The sequence below is a fragment of the Podarcis bocagei genome (assembly GCF_964188305.1).
Source record: "Podarcis bocagei genome assembly, chromosome: 13".
NCBI classification, from domain to species: Eukaryota; Metazoa; Chordata; class Lepidosauria; order Squamata; family Lacertidae; genus Podarcis; species Podarcis bocagei.
In genome coordinates this window covers 20490203-20503559 of record NC_138138.1, presented here as the reverse complement: position 1 = coordinate 20503559, position 13357 = coordinate 20490203, and the positions used below count along the sequence as shown (strand labels likewise).

The following is a 13357-nucleotide window of genomic DNA, read 5'->3' as shown; positions in this document are numbered from 1 at the left end:
CCTCTAACCCCCCAAAACAGTATTTCTGTCTTGTCTGGATTCAGCCTCAATCTGTTAGCCGCCATCCATCCTCCAACCACCACCAGCCACTGTGATGGCCTGGGAATCTGATTCAGAATCAGAACCTGAGGAGTCCCAGCCTGCACAGGAGTCCCCGCCTCCAGGGCCGGCTGAGCCGGGGCAGGGCCTTGAATCTGAAGCGCCTGCACCTGTGCTGGATCCTCAGGAGCAGGCACCAGATGAATCCACTCTGGCTCCGGAGGTGATTGACGACCCATTGCCTGCAGGTATGCCTCTCCCAGCCCTGTCGGGGAAGGTGAGCCTCCCCCTGGGTCCAGTAACCCTCCAGCCTCTCCTGAGCTACAGAGGCTCAGGGCAGAGAGGCGGAGGAAACTAAGTTCTCTCAGGAGGAGTGCTCGCCTTAAGGCCAGGAGAGGCGGGTCACCTGTGGGCCAGGACCGCCCCTGGCCTCAGAGAAGATAAAGGCCAGTCAGCCCGGTCCCAGGTTGCAGGAGCAACATCGTTGGAAACCTGTTTCTGCCAGCACCCGGACCTGTTCTTCCAGAGTTCCCGACCACGCCCGGCTTCTTTTTTTGCAACCTGCTTCGCCCTTGGTGGACAGTCTCCAGACCCTCGACCCAGGACCGGACTCTGACCACGCCTCACGGTAACCTCCCCCCCCCCCGGACCAGCACAGCCACTGAATGTGCATTCATTGTGCTGTAAATGTATGATGCGGATGTGAATTGGTCCCACGACCACTGATACCTCCTGCAAAGCTGGGTTTAAAATACCACCAAAGCAATTCAGCAGCAGATACTGTGAGATGTGTCCGCATTTGATTTCAGTGGTTTTACATTCAAAGGCAACCAGATTGCAACGAGAATCTTGCTTTATTATAATGATTAAATTCAACAGTTAGTTGAAGAGGAGAGGAAGGAGAATGCCCAGTAGGGAATGTCTTGCTTGGAAGCTGGCGGCCATCAGATGAAGAAAAAGTCAAGTGAAGAGGATCAAGGAGCAATCAGGGTTCAGTCTGGAAGGCTTGCAGACGTCCTCCTTGTGGACATGTCCCTGAAAGAAGCAATGGAAGAATCCAATAGAAGCTGTGAGTGGGAGATTCCTCATCTCTCCTTATGTCTGGGACTGGAGAGAGGAGGAGAAATGGTGGAGACCACCTTCCCTTCCAGGGAGGAGGAAGAGGAAGACAGTATAGATTTACAAGAGGGGTTTGAGGGAGATCACAGCTCAGAGGCAGATGAGGGGGAAAGCTGGGAAATCATGGGAGAGCCGGAACAACACCCAGCTGGCACATTGTCCTTAGAAAGCATTCCTACCCCTCCATCTCCCAGAACCTGGCAAGTCTTAAAAGAAGGAGAGCAAAGAGCTCAAAGACAGAAGGCACATTTCAGCACCCATAGAAGTCAGGCTTCAGGAAATCGGCTTCCTGCCCCATTGCCATAAATGAGCATATCAAATATAAGGGAATTCTTACCAGTTAGTTTCTTTAATAAACACAGCACAGGGCAAAAGGATGCATCTACCCAGAATGGCAGTGCTCCCAATTAAGGCTTACACCCCCTCCTTCTCTATTAATCTACATCACTCCCACATCTTGTAATCTGAGCTTGTACCCTATGTGCATTCTGTTCTGCCCCTTTCTGAACCCTTCTTGACCTTGGGCTGACTGGAGGAATGCTTCCCAGAGACAGTGAATCTGTTAACCCTCTCTCTCCCCCAGTGTTTCCTCTCCTAGCTGTTCCCCATTCAGTATTTCCCAGCTTCTGCCTTCTGAACTATATGCCTCTGCAAACCACAGTTCCAAATCTATACTGTCCTCCTGCTCATGGGAAGATCCAGAAGCAGAGGGAGGGGGAGGTTCCCACCATTCTTCCTCCTCAGCATGGTCCCTGACAGTAGAGGAGATGATGAGAATGACGAATGAGGAAGTGGGGGAGACCGGGTGTGGAGAATTCACTCGGGACCATGCCGTTATCCAAGAGGCTGGGTTCTATAGCCTCTCTCTGTAAAGATTGAAATAAAAAAGGACAGCAAGAAACTTTTCCTTGTCTTTATACTTGCCTGGGCAACCAGACAAGAACCGCCGACAGCATCCTGGCACCTTAAGGCTACACCTGTGAATCCTATTGTGTTATAGCCCCTGTCCACCCAGAAAGGTCATCTGGGTCTTCATCTGTCACAGGCCCAGTCAGCTCAATGCAAACTGTAATATACTCCTGATCGACCTCCTGTGTTGCAAACCACAATGCTTGTCCCAACTGTCAGAGCCTGGTGTTGACAGACATTTGAGTAGGGTTGCCATACATCCAGGAAATCCCAGACGTATCCCAAACCAACACTAGTCCGGTCCCCCACAAAGCATGGTAAACAGTTTTTCCACAAAAAATGGTTCGATGAGGAATGCAAAAACTTCAAGAATCATCTGTATAATGAATGGTTGGCATACAGAGCATCAAATGCCCCCATGCCAAGTAACCGTCTTATCACCCTCAGGAGAAGTTATAAAGCCCTACTAAAGGAAAAGAAGCTTGAGGCAGAAAGAAACAATTGGAACAACCTTTTGATAGCTGCAGAGAATAGAAATCCAGCCTCTTTTTGGCAGTTAATTTCCAGATACCTGGGTAGGCCGCTTGCAAGAATAGAACCCCACATCTCAGCGGACACTTGGGAAAGATACTTCGCCGATCTGTATGCAGCCCATGATGCCTGCGGAGATACGGTGGAGCCGGAAGCACTGCCCGATTGGGACCCAGTTACATGCCCTGAAGTTGAAACTCTCATAGATCGATTTAAAGCAGGCAAGGCCCCCGGTGATGACCTTATATCCATTGATGCCATCATAGCAAATAAAGATTGGTGGATCCCACTTTTAGCAGCACTTTACACGTATATAAACAAAACAGCAAAATTTCCCTCTAGCTGGAGCTCTGCGTTGATTGTATTAATACATAAGAAAGGCCCACGTACAGAGCCGAGCAACTTTAGGCCAATCAGCTTGCTAAATGTCATTGGGAAGATTTACTCGGGGTACTTGCTAAACAAACTATCGAAATGGATGGAGGATGACAATATCATTGCCGATGAACAGGCGGGTTTTCGCCCTGGAAGATCTACCACAGACCAAATATTAACCTTGAATCACCTGGCGGAAAAGTATGCTGGCAAAGCCCCAAAGGTTCTTCATGTGGCTTTTATTGACCTTAAGCAGGCATTTGATCGAATCTCTAGAAAGCAGCTATGGACAAAACTGGCTGCAACAAATATCGATCGTCGTCTCCTTCATCTGATTATCAGCCTCCATACAAACACCTTTCTGAGAATCAGGCTAGACAATAAAGGCCTAGTCTCCAACCCCGTTACCACCACTAGAGGGGTAAGACAGGGTTGTTTATTGGCCCCAGCATTGTTTAACTTTTACATTAACTCACTGGTGACTCACATGGCCAATGATGCTTTCCACCCCCCCAAACTAGCAGGCCGATCTCTGAATGTTCTTCTGTATGCGGATGACGCCGCACTTCTTGCTAGATCCCCTATTGGACTAAGGAGAATGTTGCAAGCTCTACATGAATACTGTGATCAGCATGAGCTCCAACCCAACTATGCTAAGACCAAGATCATGGTCTTCTCTGCCCGACCGAGACTCTATCGATGGTCGATGAACGGGATCCCCCTAGAGCAGGTTAACTGCTTTAAATATCTGGGACAAGTAATACGGTCAAATAGGTCTTTTCTGGCCCATAGAGACTATATAACAACTAATGCATCTAAAGCAGCCATCCAGATTAGATCTCTATACGCTAAGAATCAGGCTCAATCAGTGACGATAGCTTTGAGACTCTTTCAAATGAAAGTCCTCCCCCTTCTTTTGGTGGGCATCTCTTTAGGCTCCCGTAGGGACTTTCTGAAACTGGATTCTATCCAAACGCGATTCCTTAGAGCCATCCTTAGGATTCCCCCCTCGGTAGCGGGTGCAGTTATGAGATTAGAGGTCGGCTGGCAAGCTCTACGGTATGTGGCCTTGAAGACGAAGCTCTGGCTATGGCTCAAGCTTTGTTTTAAACCAGTGGGTATTGCCCCCTTGATATTGAGGGACTGCGATTTCCAATCATCGTGGGAAAGGGAGGTCACTAATGAGGTTCAATCCTGCGGATTGTCTCATCTGTACTTTGAGTCTATGTCGTACAATCAAGCTAGAGCTGTGATCTCCCGGAGACTGAGTGACATTGCTAGACAAGAGGACATAGCCCAGGTAAAACCAGGGATGTTCCTAGGGGACCAGATTTATCGGACCATACCAGCCCCCTACCTTGCAGAAATCCACTATGTGGAATACCGCAGACTTCTTACAGCGGCTAGATTAAATGTCCTTGACTCTGCGATATTGTGGGGAAGGTACAGGGGAGTACCATACGCCCAGAGAACCTGTCATTGTGCCATGGGTGTGGTTGAGTCCACCGAACACATTCTCTTGACTTGCCCTTCTTATGCAGAGCTTAGACAAAATTTTATAGACCCACTTCTATGTCAATTTAGCTCCCTACCCAGAGAAAACCAGGTTTTACACTTGCTGAATAACGTCACTAGAGCTATACCTTCCTTGGTGGCCAAATTTCTTTTTTTAGCTTTTAAGCGTCGCAAGACTTTAATTGATTGTATTGATACGGGGCTATCTGTTTAGCCCATTTTAGTGTTGGCTAAGCTCAAAAATCTTCTTGGATGTTTTAACTGTGTATTGATAATTGTACTTTTTTCTGACTGACGGTCGAATAAAAGGTTGACTGACCAGACGTATCCCCTTGGGTGGGTGGGGCTACATGCCCATCCGGGGGGGGTTACAATTTATAGCAATTGTCAGGGTTTGGGGGGGTGTTTGTTTGTTTAATATTATTTTGTGCACCTGCGATTCAGGTGTAGGGTTGCGCTCTGGTGCAATTGGCCTGGGCTCTGGCTCCAGCACGGGCAGCAGCTGACAGCTTAACAACTTTTTCTGTCTGGCTTCTTACCTCTTGAAATATGGCAACCCTATATCGGGGACAAAAGTACTCCAGCAAAAGGATATCCTCGAACACACTGAAGGCAAAAACCAAGGACACCACCTTCCAGCGTGCCATATTTGTTCACTACCGAATAGGCATGGGGAGAAATTCAACTTTGTTTGCATTCTAATGAGAAACCACCTAATTCGCAGTTCTCAAACTATCCTCTGACATTCACACATCACTGGGGAGGTTGTTTTTATTTTTATTTCTATTTTATTTATTTTTTGCAATGCAGTTCTCCAACCAAAACTATGAGTGCAAAAATGTGTGCCTTAGCAAAACGTGTGCCAACATATTAGCAAAAATAACCCAGAAAAGTGTGTTAGAATTGGGGGAAACTGCTTGCAGAAATGTGCGTATGGATGGAACGTACCTTAGGATATGCATCTGAGAAATTTGCACTGGTTCCAAAAATAAAACTTACTTGTCAGTTTGAACAGTCCAATCTGGTGCTTGGATCTCCGCAGAGTGCCTGGCTGCTGGATCGCTTACCAAATCTGGGTAAAGATGAAAAGCTGGTTTGTCAAACTGTCTTTACCATCACCAACAACAATTCATTCCTGTGCAGTACCACAAACTATCTCTCTCTCTCTCTCTGCATTCTGGCTTTTAATGAGAACTAGCGAGTCCTGTGGAGCATTTCTCACAGGGCCATCTTAACCATAGGTGCTAGGGGTGTGGGGCACCCAGGCACTGGGCTCTCAGGGGCGCCAGGCCAAGAATCCAGGGCCCAAGAGTTGGAGTCCGGGGAAGAGCCTGCCTGTCGGTTGGAGCACCGCGGTGGGCTCTGCTGCTGCGGGTGGCTTTGCGCCGTGAGTTCGGGGGCGAGAGAGCCAGTGAGGCGCTGAGGCGGCCAGCTGGCTCCACCCTCCTGCGTGCTTAGGATTGGCGTAGGGCTGTGGAGAGGCCTGCCCAGTGCATGCTGCTTACACCACGAGGCGCCCAGCTTCATTCAGTCTCCAACGCCTTGGTCTGATTTGTTGTGCTGGGCTCCTTATGTTTCCTGTTTTCTTTTCTAGAGCAGAGATAAGCATGGTGTCAACTCTCTAAAAAAGGGGGGTGACTGGGATGTGGGTGCAGATCTTCCACCCCGGCATGTGTGCCAGGGATGTGTGACCGGGATGATGTGCCGGACAGATCTTCCCACCCTGGCACCGCATATGCTCAAGACGGCCCTGGTTTCTCAAAATGCTCTACAAGGTAAAAAGGGGGTCTACATAATAATAATTTAGTATTATACCCCGCCCATCTGGTTGGGCTTCCCCAGCCACTCTAGGCGGCTTCCAACAAAATATTAAAATACAGTAATCCATCAAACATTAAAAGCTTTCCTAAATAGGGCTGCCTTCAGATGTCTTCTAAAAGTCTGGTAGTTATTTATCGCTTTGACATCTGATGGGAGGGCGTTCCACAGGGCGGGCGCCACTTCCGAGAAGGCTCTCTGCCTGGTTCCCTGTAGCTTTGCTTCTCGCAATGAGGGAACCACCAGAAGGCCCTCGGCGCTGGACCTCAGCGTCCGGGCAGAACAATGGGGGTGGAGACGCTCCTTCAGGTATACTGGACCGAGGCCGTTTAGGGCTTTAAAGGTCAGCACCAACACTTTGAATTGTGCTCAGAAACGTACTGGGAGCTAATGTAGGTCTTTCAAGACCGGTGTTATGTGGTTTCAGCGGCTACTCCCAGTCACTAGTCTCGCTGCCGCATTCTGGATTAGTTGTAGTTTCCAGGTCACCTTCAAAGGTAGCCCCACATAGAGCGCATTGTAGTAGTCCAAGTGAGAGATAAGCAGAGCATGCACCACTCTGGCGAGACAGTCTACATGAAGAATTAAATGCATCTCACTTAACCTGGGACGGTTGATTGAGTTGTGGTATTGCTGGTACTCGTTGTAATATTGAACCAGTTGGTCGAGTGGAGCATCTTCACCAGGGAATTCGGGAGCAATGCGTGCCGTGTCTCCAACGTGGCTGAGAAACACAGCCAGACAGCAAGCAAAGGTGAAGAAAGAGAGACGGAATCTCCGTGGAGTGATCATCTGTATTGGGAAAGGGAAGGAAAAGTCCCTATGATACCAAGGCGTCTTGGGAGGCAATGGATGTCAACATCACTAAGCTTTATTATGGTATATAATGTATATAATGTATATATGTAGCTAACGAACTAGTGCGCTACTATTCATAATAAAAATTATTATTATTATTATTATTATTATTATTATTATTATTATTATTATTATTATTATTATTATTCTATACCACACTTCGTCCGAGGATCACAGGGCAGTTTACATTATAAAAACACATAAATACATAAATAGTAACTAACAAAAACAGTACACATGAAAAACAGTTTAAAAGGCCATAGATTGTTTTATTAACCTCACGTTGCTATGTCCATGGAATTGTGTAAGTTCAACATGAGCTAGTGTATGGGGAACTCATACCCTCCAACATTTCTCTGATGAAAATAGGGACATCCTATTCAATAATACAGTGGTACCTCGGGTTACATATGCTTCAGGTTACATACGCTTCAGGTTACAGACTCCGCTAGCCCAGAAATAGTGCTTCAGGTTAAGAACTTTGCTTCAGGATGAGAACAGAAATCGTGCTCCAGCAGCACAGCAGCAGCAGGAGGCCCCATTAGCTAAAGTGTTGCTTCAGGTTAAGAACACTTTCAGGTTAAGTACGGACCTCCAGAATGAATTAAGTACTTAACCTGAGGTACCACTGTAATAATAATAATAATAATAATAATAATAATAATAATAATAATAATAATAATATTTTTATTATTTATACCTTACCCATCCAACTGGGTTGCCCCAGCTGCTCTGGGCTGCTTCCAACATAGATGAAAACCTAATAAAACATTAAGCATAAAAAACCCTTCAGATTTGCCTTGAGAAGTCTTCTAAAGGTAGTCTAGTTACTTATCTCCTTGGCTACCCTCCAACATTTCTCCAGTGAAATTAGGGACGTTCTAAGGAAAAGCGGGGCATTCCAAGATCAAATCAGAAACCAGGATGGCTTTTGTAAATCTGAGACTGTCCCTGGAAAATAGGGACACTTGGAGGGTCTGGAAACCGTGTGAAGCAAGGTAGGCAGATGCACATGAGTGCTGACCCCAATGCTGGACATGTTCTGCAGCATTGATCCTCCTCCTCGGTCCCCGTTCTAAGACTCATAAACATTACGGCTACCTTATCCTTTTGCATCTGATACAGTGAACCTAAGGGCTCACTCTGACTTTTGTGCTATGTTTTGAGGCACAGATGCAGGCTTTAAAGCTCTGTGTCTGAACACTTTCTTTCTTTCTTTCTTTCTTTCTTTCTTTCTTTCTTTCTTTCTTTTTTTCCAGAAAAACCCACATTTGATTAGAGCAAATGGCAACTGGGTTTTCCGCAGAATGGTGTTTGCTCAGATCCAGCAGTAAAACATAGGTTTTCCCTGGGGGGTGGGGGTGGGAATGCCACCTGGACACAAAGCTTCTAAGCGTGGACCTGTGCTCTGAAAGCGCAGTGCAAAAGGATGAGCTATGAGCCATCCTGGACCAGATCAAAGCCCATCCTTCTGTTCACGTCTCTGGCTAGCCAGAGGTTTCATGGAAGCCCACAGACTTGTCTGTGAAGCTTTTCCTCCACCCTCAGCAGGCTTCACTTGATAGTTCACAATGGTCGAAAATACTTTTATCACCTCCCAAGACTTTTCCATCAAACGCTCTCAGCTTCTCCTTGGTCCCGTTTCCCCAGCAGAAGCTTAGGAAGGAGAGAGAAAATCCTATAGTCATCTCCTCCTGCCCCACAAGCCAGGAAAGTATCAGAATGCACAGCAGGTGACAGAGCCTTGGAAGGAAACTTCCTCCAAGCAAGACACTTTTATCTGAGAGAAAGATGGCGAAAACAGAAAATTCACTGGGATGGTATGACTTTTGTAACTGCAAGCAACGAACCAGGGACGGCGCAAAGGAGATCTTCTGAAACAATAAGTAGCACCGCCCAAGGCGTGATGGAGAGCAGCAACGGCTGGCAAAAGATAGAGATAATATATTACAAGGACAGGAAGAAACACTACAGACAGAATATTGTATTGTAGAATATTGGAGTACTGCAATATATCTAAAACAATGGGAGAAATTGGAAGGATCTCTAAAGAGAAGATAGATAGGGACTGGAAGGTGTTTAAAGGATACATGCAAAACCATATTGAAAAATCAGAACTCCTATTAGAATAAACAAGTTCTGTTTTAAATACTGGAATACTAAATAAGATGGATAACAATGTATAATAGAAAAAGAAGCATGAAATTAGGTTAAAGGTGTGTGAAAGAAAGTAATAGAAGTGGAAAGAAATTGCAATTGAGTAGATTGGAAGTCTAACACAAAGGTGGGGTGAGGGGTGGTGGATGGTGAAGGGAAAAGGAATTATCTGTGGGATTGAGTGTAGGTATGTTTGAACATTTTTAAGGATTGTATGAAATGTATGTTTGTATGTTTGTGTATTCGCAATATGTGTGCATTAATGCTGAATTATTTTAACAATAAAAACTTTTCAAGAAAAAAAAGAAAGAAACATTACGGACAGAATAATTGTCACCCACAGGAAGGAGAGAGTTTGAATGCTTCAACTGTAGTTGTAGAAATCATTCCATGTGTCAATACAAATGGAGGTTGATAAAACTGCAGTTGCGATATAAGGGATTGGTATTTGGACTGGAACGTAATTGAAATTTATAAGATTTTGGAATGCAGAAACAAAGAAAACCATCAAACCGTTAATTCTAGCATGCGGGGGGCAACCTAATTTGCATAATTTGGCACCTCAATGATTGGTATTATGAATTGTGTTATAATTTGGCATTGTTATAATGAGGCTATTATTGGATTGTTATCATTGAAAAGCAATAAAAATTACAGTATTTTTTGCTCTATAAGACTCACTTTTTCCCTCCTAAAAAGTAAGGGGAAATGTGTGTGCATCTTATGGAGCGAATGCAGGCTGCGCAGCTATCCCAGAAACCAGAACAGCAAGAGGGATAGCTGCTTTCACTGCGCAGTGATCCCTCTTGCTGTTCTGGCTCCTGGGATTCAGAATAATTTTTTTCTTGTTTTCCTCCTCCAAAAACTAGGTGCGTCTTATTTTCTGGTGCGTCTTATAGAGCGAAAAATATTGTCTTTTTGAAAAAGAAAATACTTTTATCACCTTTCAAGACCTTTCCGTCACTAGTGCCAAACACTCCCCACTTTTACTTGGACTCGTTTCCCCAACAGAAGCTACAAAGAAAAGAGAGAGAAAACCCAAACAGTGGTACCTCAGGTTACAGACGCTTCAGGTTACAGACTCTGCTAACCCAGAAATAGTACCTCGGGTTAAGAACTTCAGGATGAGAACAGAAATCGCGCGGCGGCAGCGGGAGGCCCCATTAGCTAAAGTTTTACCTCAGGTTAAGAACAGTTTCAGGTTAAGAACGGACCTCCAGAACAAATTAAGTTCTTAACCCAAGGTACCAGTGGATTTGCATTTTTGCAAACCAGTGTAGTCGTTCCCTTATGTCCTACAAGCAAGGAAAATATCAGGGTGCACAGCAGGATTTCAAGAACCTTCAAAGGAAATTTCCTCCAAGCAAGACAACTGACTAGAGAAATTGGTCCCAGGCGCTTCATCACAACCACACAAAGTTTTTACCCTGAGCCTTTCGGAAGCTGGAAACAGGAATGTGCTGGGCTGGGTGAGTCCTTCTGTGTTTCCTCTCGATCTCAAACTGTGGCAGCTCCTGGGGGATTTTTATACCTTTTTTCCCCTCCCCCCTTCCCCTCACACCTCCACACAGCGTAAAGGGGGACACTCTTAATAGCCCTTTGCAACCAGTGAGTTCCGTCCCTCCCCTGACAGTTCACCCACCTGAAAACATTTTGCTGGCAAGAACTAGATTGTGGGGGTTCCTCCCCCCCTCTAAGTGCGAGTGATTAATTAGTTGTTTGTTTTTGGTCCACCTGAAGATAAAATGGAAAGAATCGCCTTTAAAAGAGGAAAAGGGAAAAAAACAGAAGCACAAAGCATCTAGTGTTATAGCTCATGGTGTGTGTCTTATTTTCAATAATATGCCGATTTTTATTTACACCTTCCTGTTACAGTGGTACATCGGGTTACAGAAGTTTCAGGTTATAGACGCTTCAGGTTACAGACTCCGCTAACCCAGAAATAGTACCTCGGGTTAAGAACTTTACCTCAGGATGAGAACAGAAATGGTGCAACGGCAGCGGGAGGCCCCATTAGCTAAAGTGGTGCTTCAGGTTAAGAACAGTTTCAGGTTGAGAACGGACCTCCGGAATGAATTAAGTAATTAACCTGAGGTACCACTGTATTTGCATTTTTGCAAACATTGTTAGGTTGGAGTGCTGCATCGCAAAATTCAGAGGAGTGAAAATTGGTGGGATGCAAATGGAATTGAATTTCCTCCCCAAGCCTAAGTAGGAGATATATGTTGCCTGCAGTAATCCGCCAAGTGGTAATCATTCAGAGAGGGCTACTATTTTTAAGTCTCAGAGGCCGGATCCTTCACCCTCAGCAAACCTCTCTTTCTTGGTGCAAAGTGAAATGTTCAGTTCCTACCACTTGCCTACGGCTTCCCTCAACTTCGTTCCTCAAAAGCTGTTTCCACAGCAGGACCTGAAAATTTCTGGTTTGGACTTTTATTCTGTTCTTCAGGTCCATAGAGTAGTAACAACAAAATAGACAACTTCTGTTTAGACTGGAAGAGGGAAAAGTAAGCTTTCATCATACCATGTCTTCATGGTCCTGCTAGATCTATTACCAAAAAATAGACTGATAATAGTCTCAGGGCCAACTTGCCCACACACATTGGGTGTAGCTAACCAAAGGAAAATAATGAAATAAAACCAAAGAGATCTGCTTCATATGTCACACTGAAGGCAAGGGTGGCATCTAAAACCTCTTCCCTTTGAGTCCAATGAGATTTACCCCCTGATGGACGCGGGTGGTGCTGTGGTTTAAACCACAGAACCTAGGGCTTGCCAATCAGAAGGTCGGCGGTTCGAATCCCCATGCCGGGGTGAGCTCCCATTGCTCAGTCCCTGCTCCTGCCAACCTAGCAGTTCGAAAGCACGTCAAAGTGCAAGTAGATAAATAGGTACCGCTCTGGCGGGAAGGTAAACGGCGTTTCCGTGCGCTGCTCTGGTTCGCCAGAAGCGGCTTAGTCATGCTGGCCACATGACCCAGAAGCTGTACGCCGGCTCCCTCGGCCAATAAAGCGCTGCAACCTCAGAGTCGGCCGCGGCTGGACTTAACAGTCATGGGTACCTTTACCTTAGCATATACAGGATTACAGCTTTTTATATGTGATGCCAAATGGGTTCACTTGGGGGGGGTCTGTGTTGGTTTAATCGAACAATTAATTTCTGCAAGGCAATCTTTCTGGTTTTAGAATGCAGCAGTTGGTTTAACTCTTTCATCTCCTGCTGCAATCCAGATGGCCCTGGGAGAGAAAGATATCCTGGTGCCAATAAAGACACTGCTTTGCTATATATTAAAGGGAGTAGGAAATGGGTGTGCTTTCAATATGACTATGCCTGACTTTCTTCCATTTTATTTATTTCTTTGTACTTTTCAAGTTTATACATTTCACTAGTTTTACATTCATTTTGACATTTCAAAACTTGACTTCCAGCCCCTGCTTTCTGCAGTTCCTTAAATTTATTTTTTAATACCGTCTGCCTATCCAAATTAACTTAACTTGCTCATTTATTCATATTCTTTAAATATATACTCTTATAAAACTGCAGATTGTTACAATAATCCTGCCAGTGTTTTTATCTATTTATAATTTATCTGTAAATATTCAATAAACCATTTCCATTAATATTTTATATATATATAATCCTTTGCATTTTGGGACTCCGACAGCACTAAGACCAGGGATCCACAGCGCTAAGATTCAGAGAACTGTATAAACCACAGAAGGCTGAGCATATGGAGGTGCATAGTGCTTCACCTAAAAACTTCCACATGAACATATCTATGAGTTACTTGTATAATTATGCATGTATTGCTAGGTTTCTGGGTTTTGCTCCCTGTGAAAGAGGCACTCTCTCTCTCTCTCTCTCTCTCTATATATATATATAGGTTTTGGTGTCTTCGGGTGTCTTCCCGTGTAAGAGTTGGGGTGTCTAGGCGACGTTTCGACGAGGTCTCACTCGTCATCTTCAGGCTGGTGCTTTCGGCTTCTTGTTACTGGAACAGAGCAGGATCTCAGTGTTTGAGTTCCTATAAATACTG

The 13357-nt window shown here is 45.2% G+C and overlaps 1 long non-coding RNA gene across 1 annotated transcript; it reads right to left on the bottom strand.

Moving 5' to 3' along the window:
* Positions 1-978: 978 nt before the first annotated feature.
* On the bottom strand, positions 979-10802 carry LOC308571463. The gene is made up of 4 exons (XR_014001461.1): positions 10748-10802; positions 6911-7098; positions 5488-5560; positions 979-1074 (listed from the first exon to the last, which is right to left on the bottom strand). It is a non-coding gene; the product is annotated as an uncharacterized lncRNA (long non-coding RNA).
* Positions 10803-13357: the final 2555 nt, after the last annotated feature.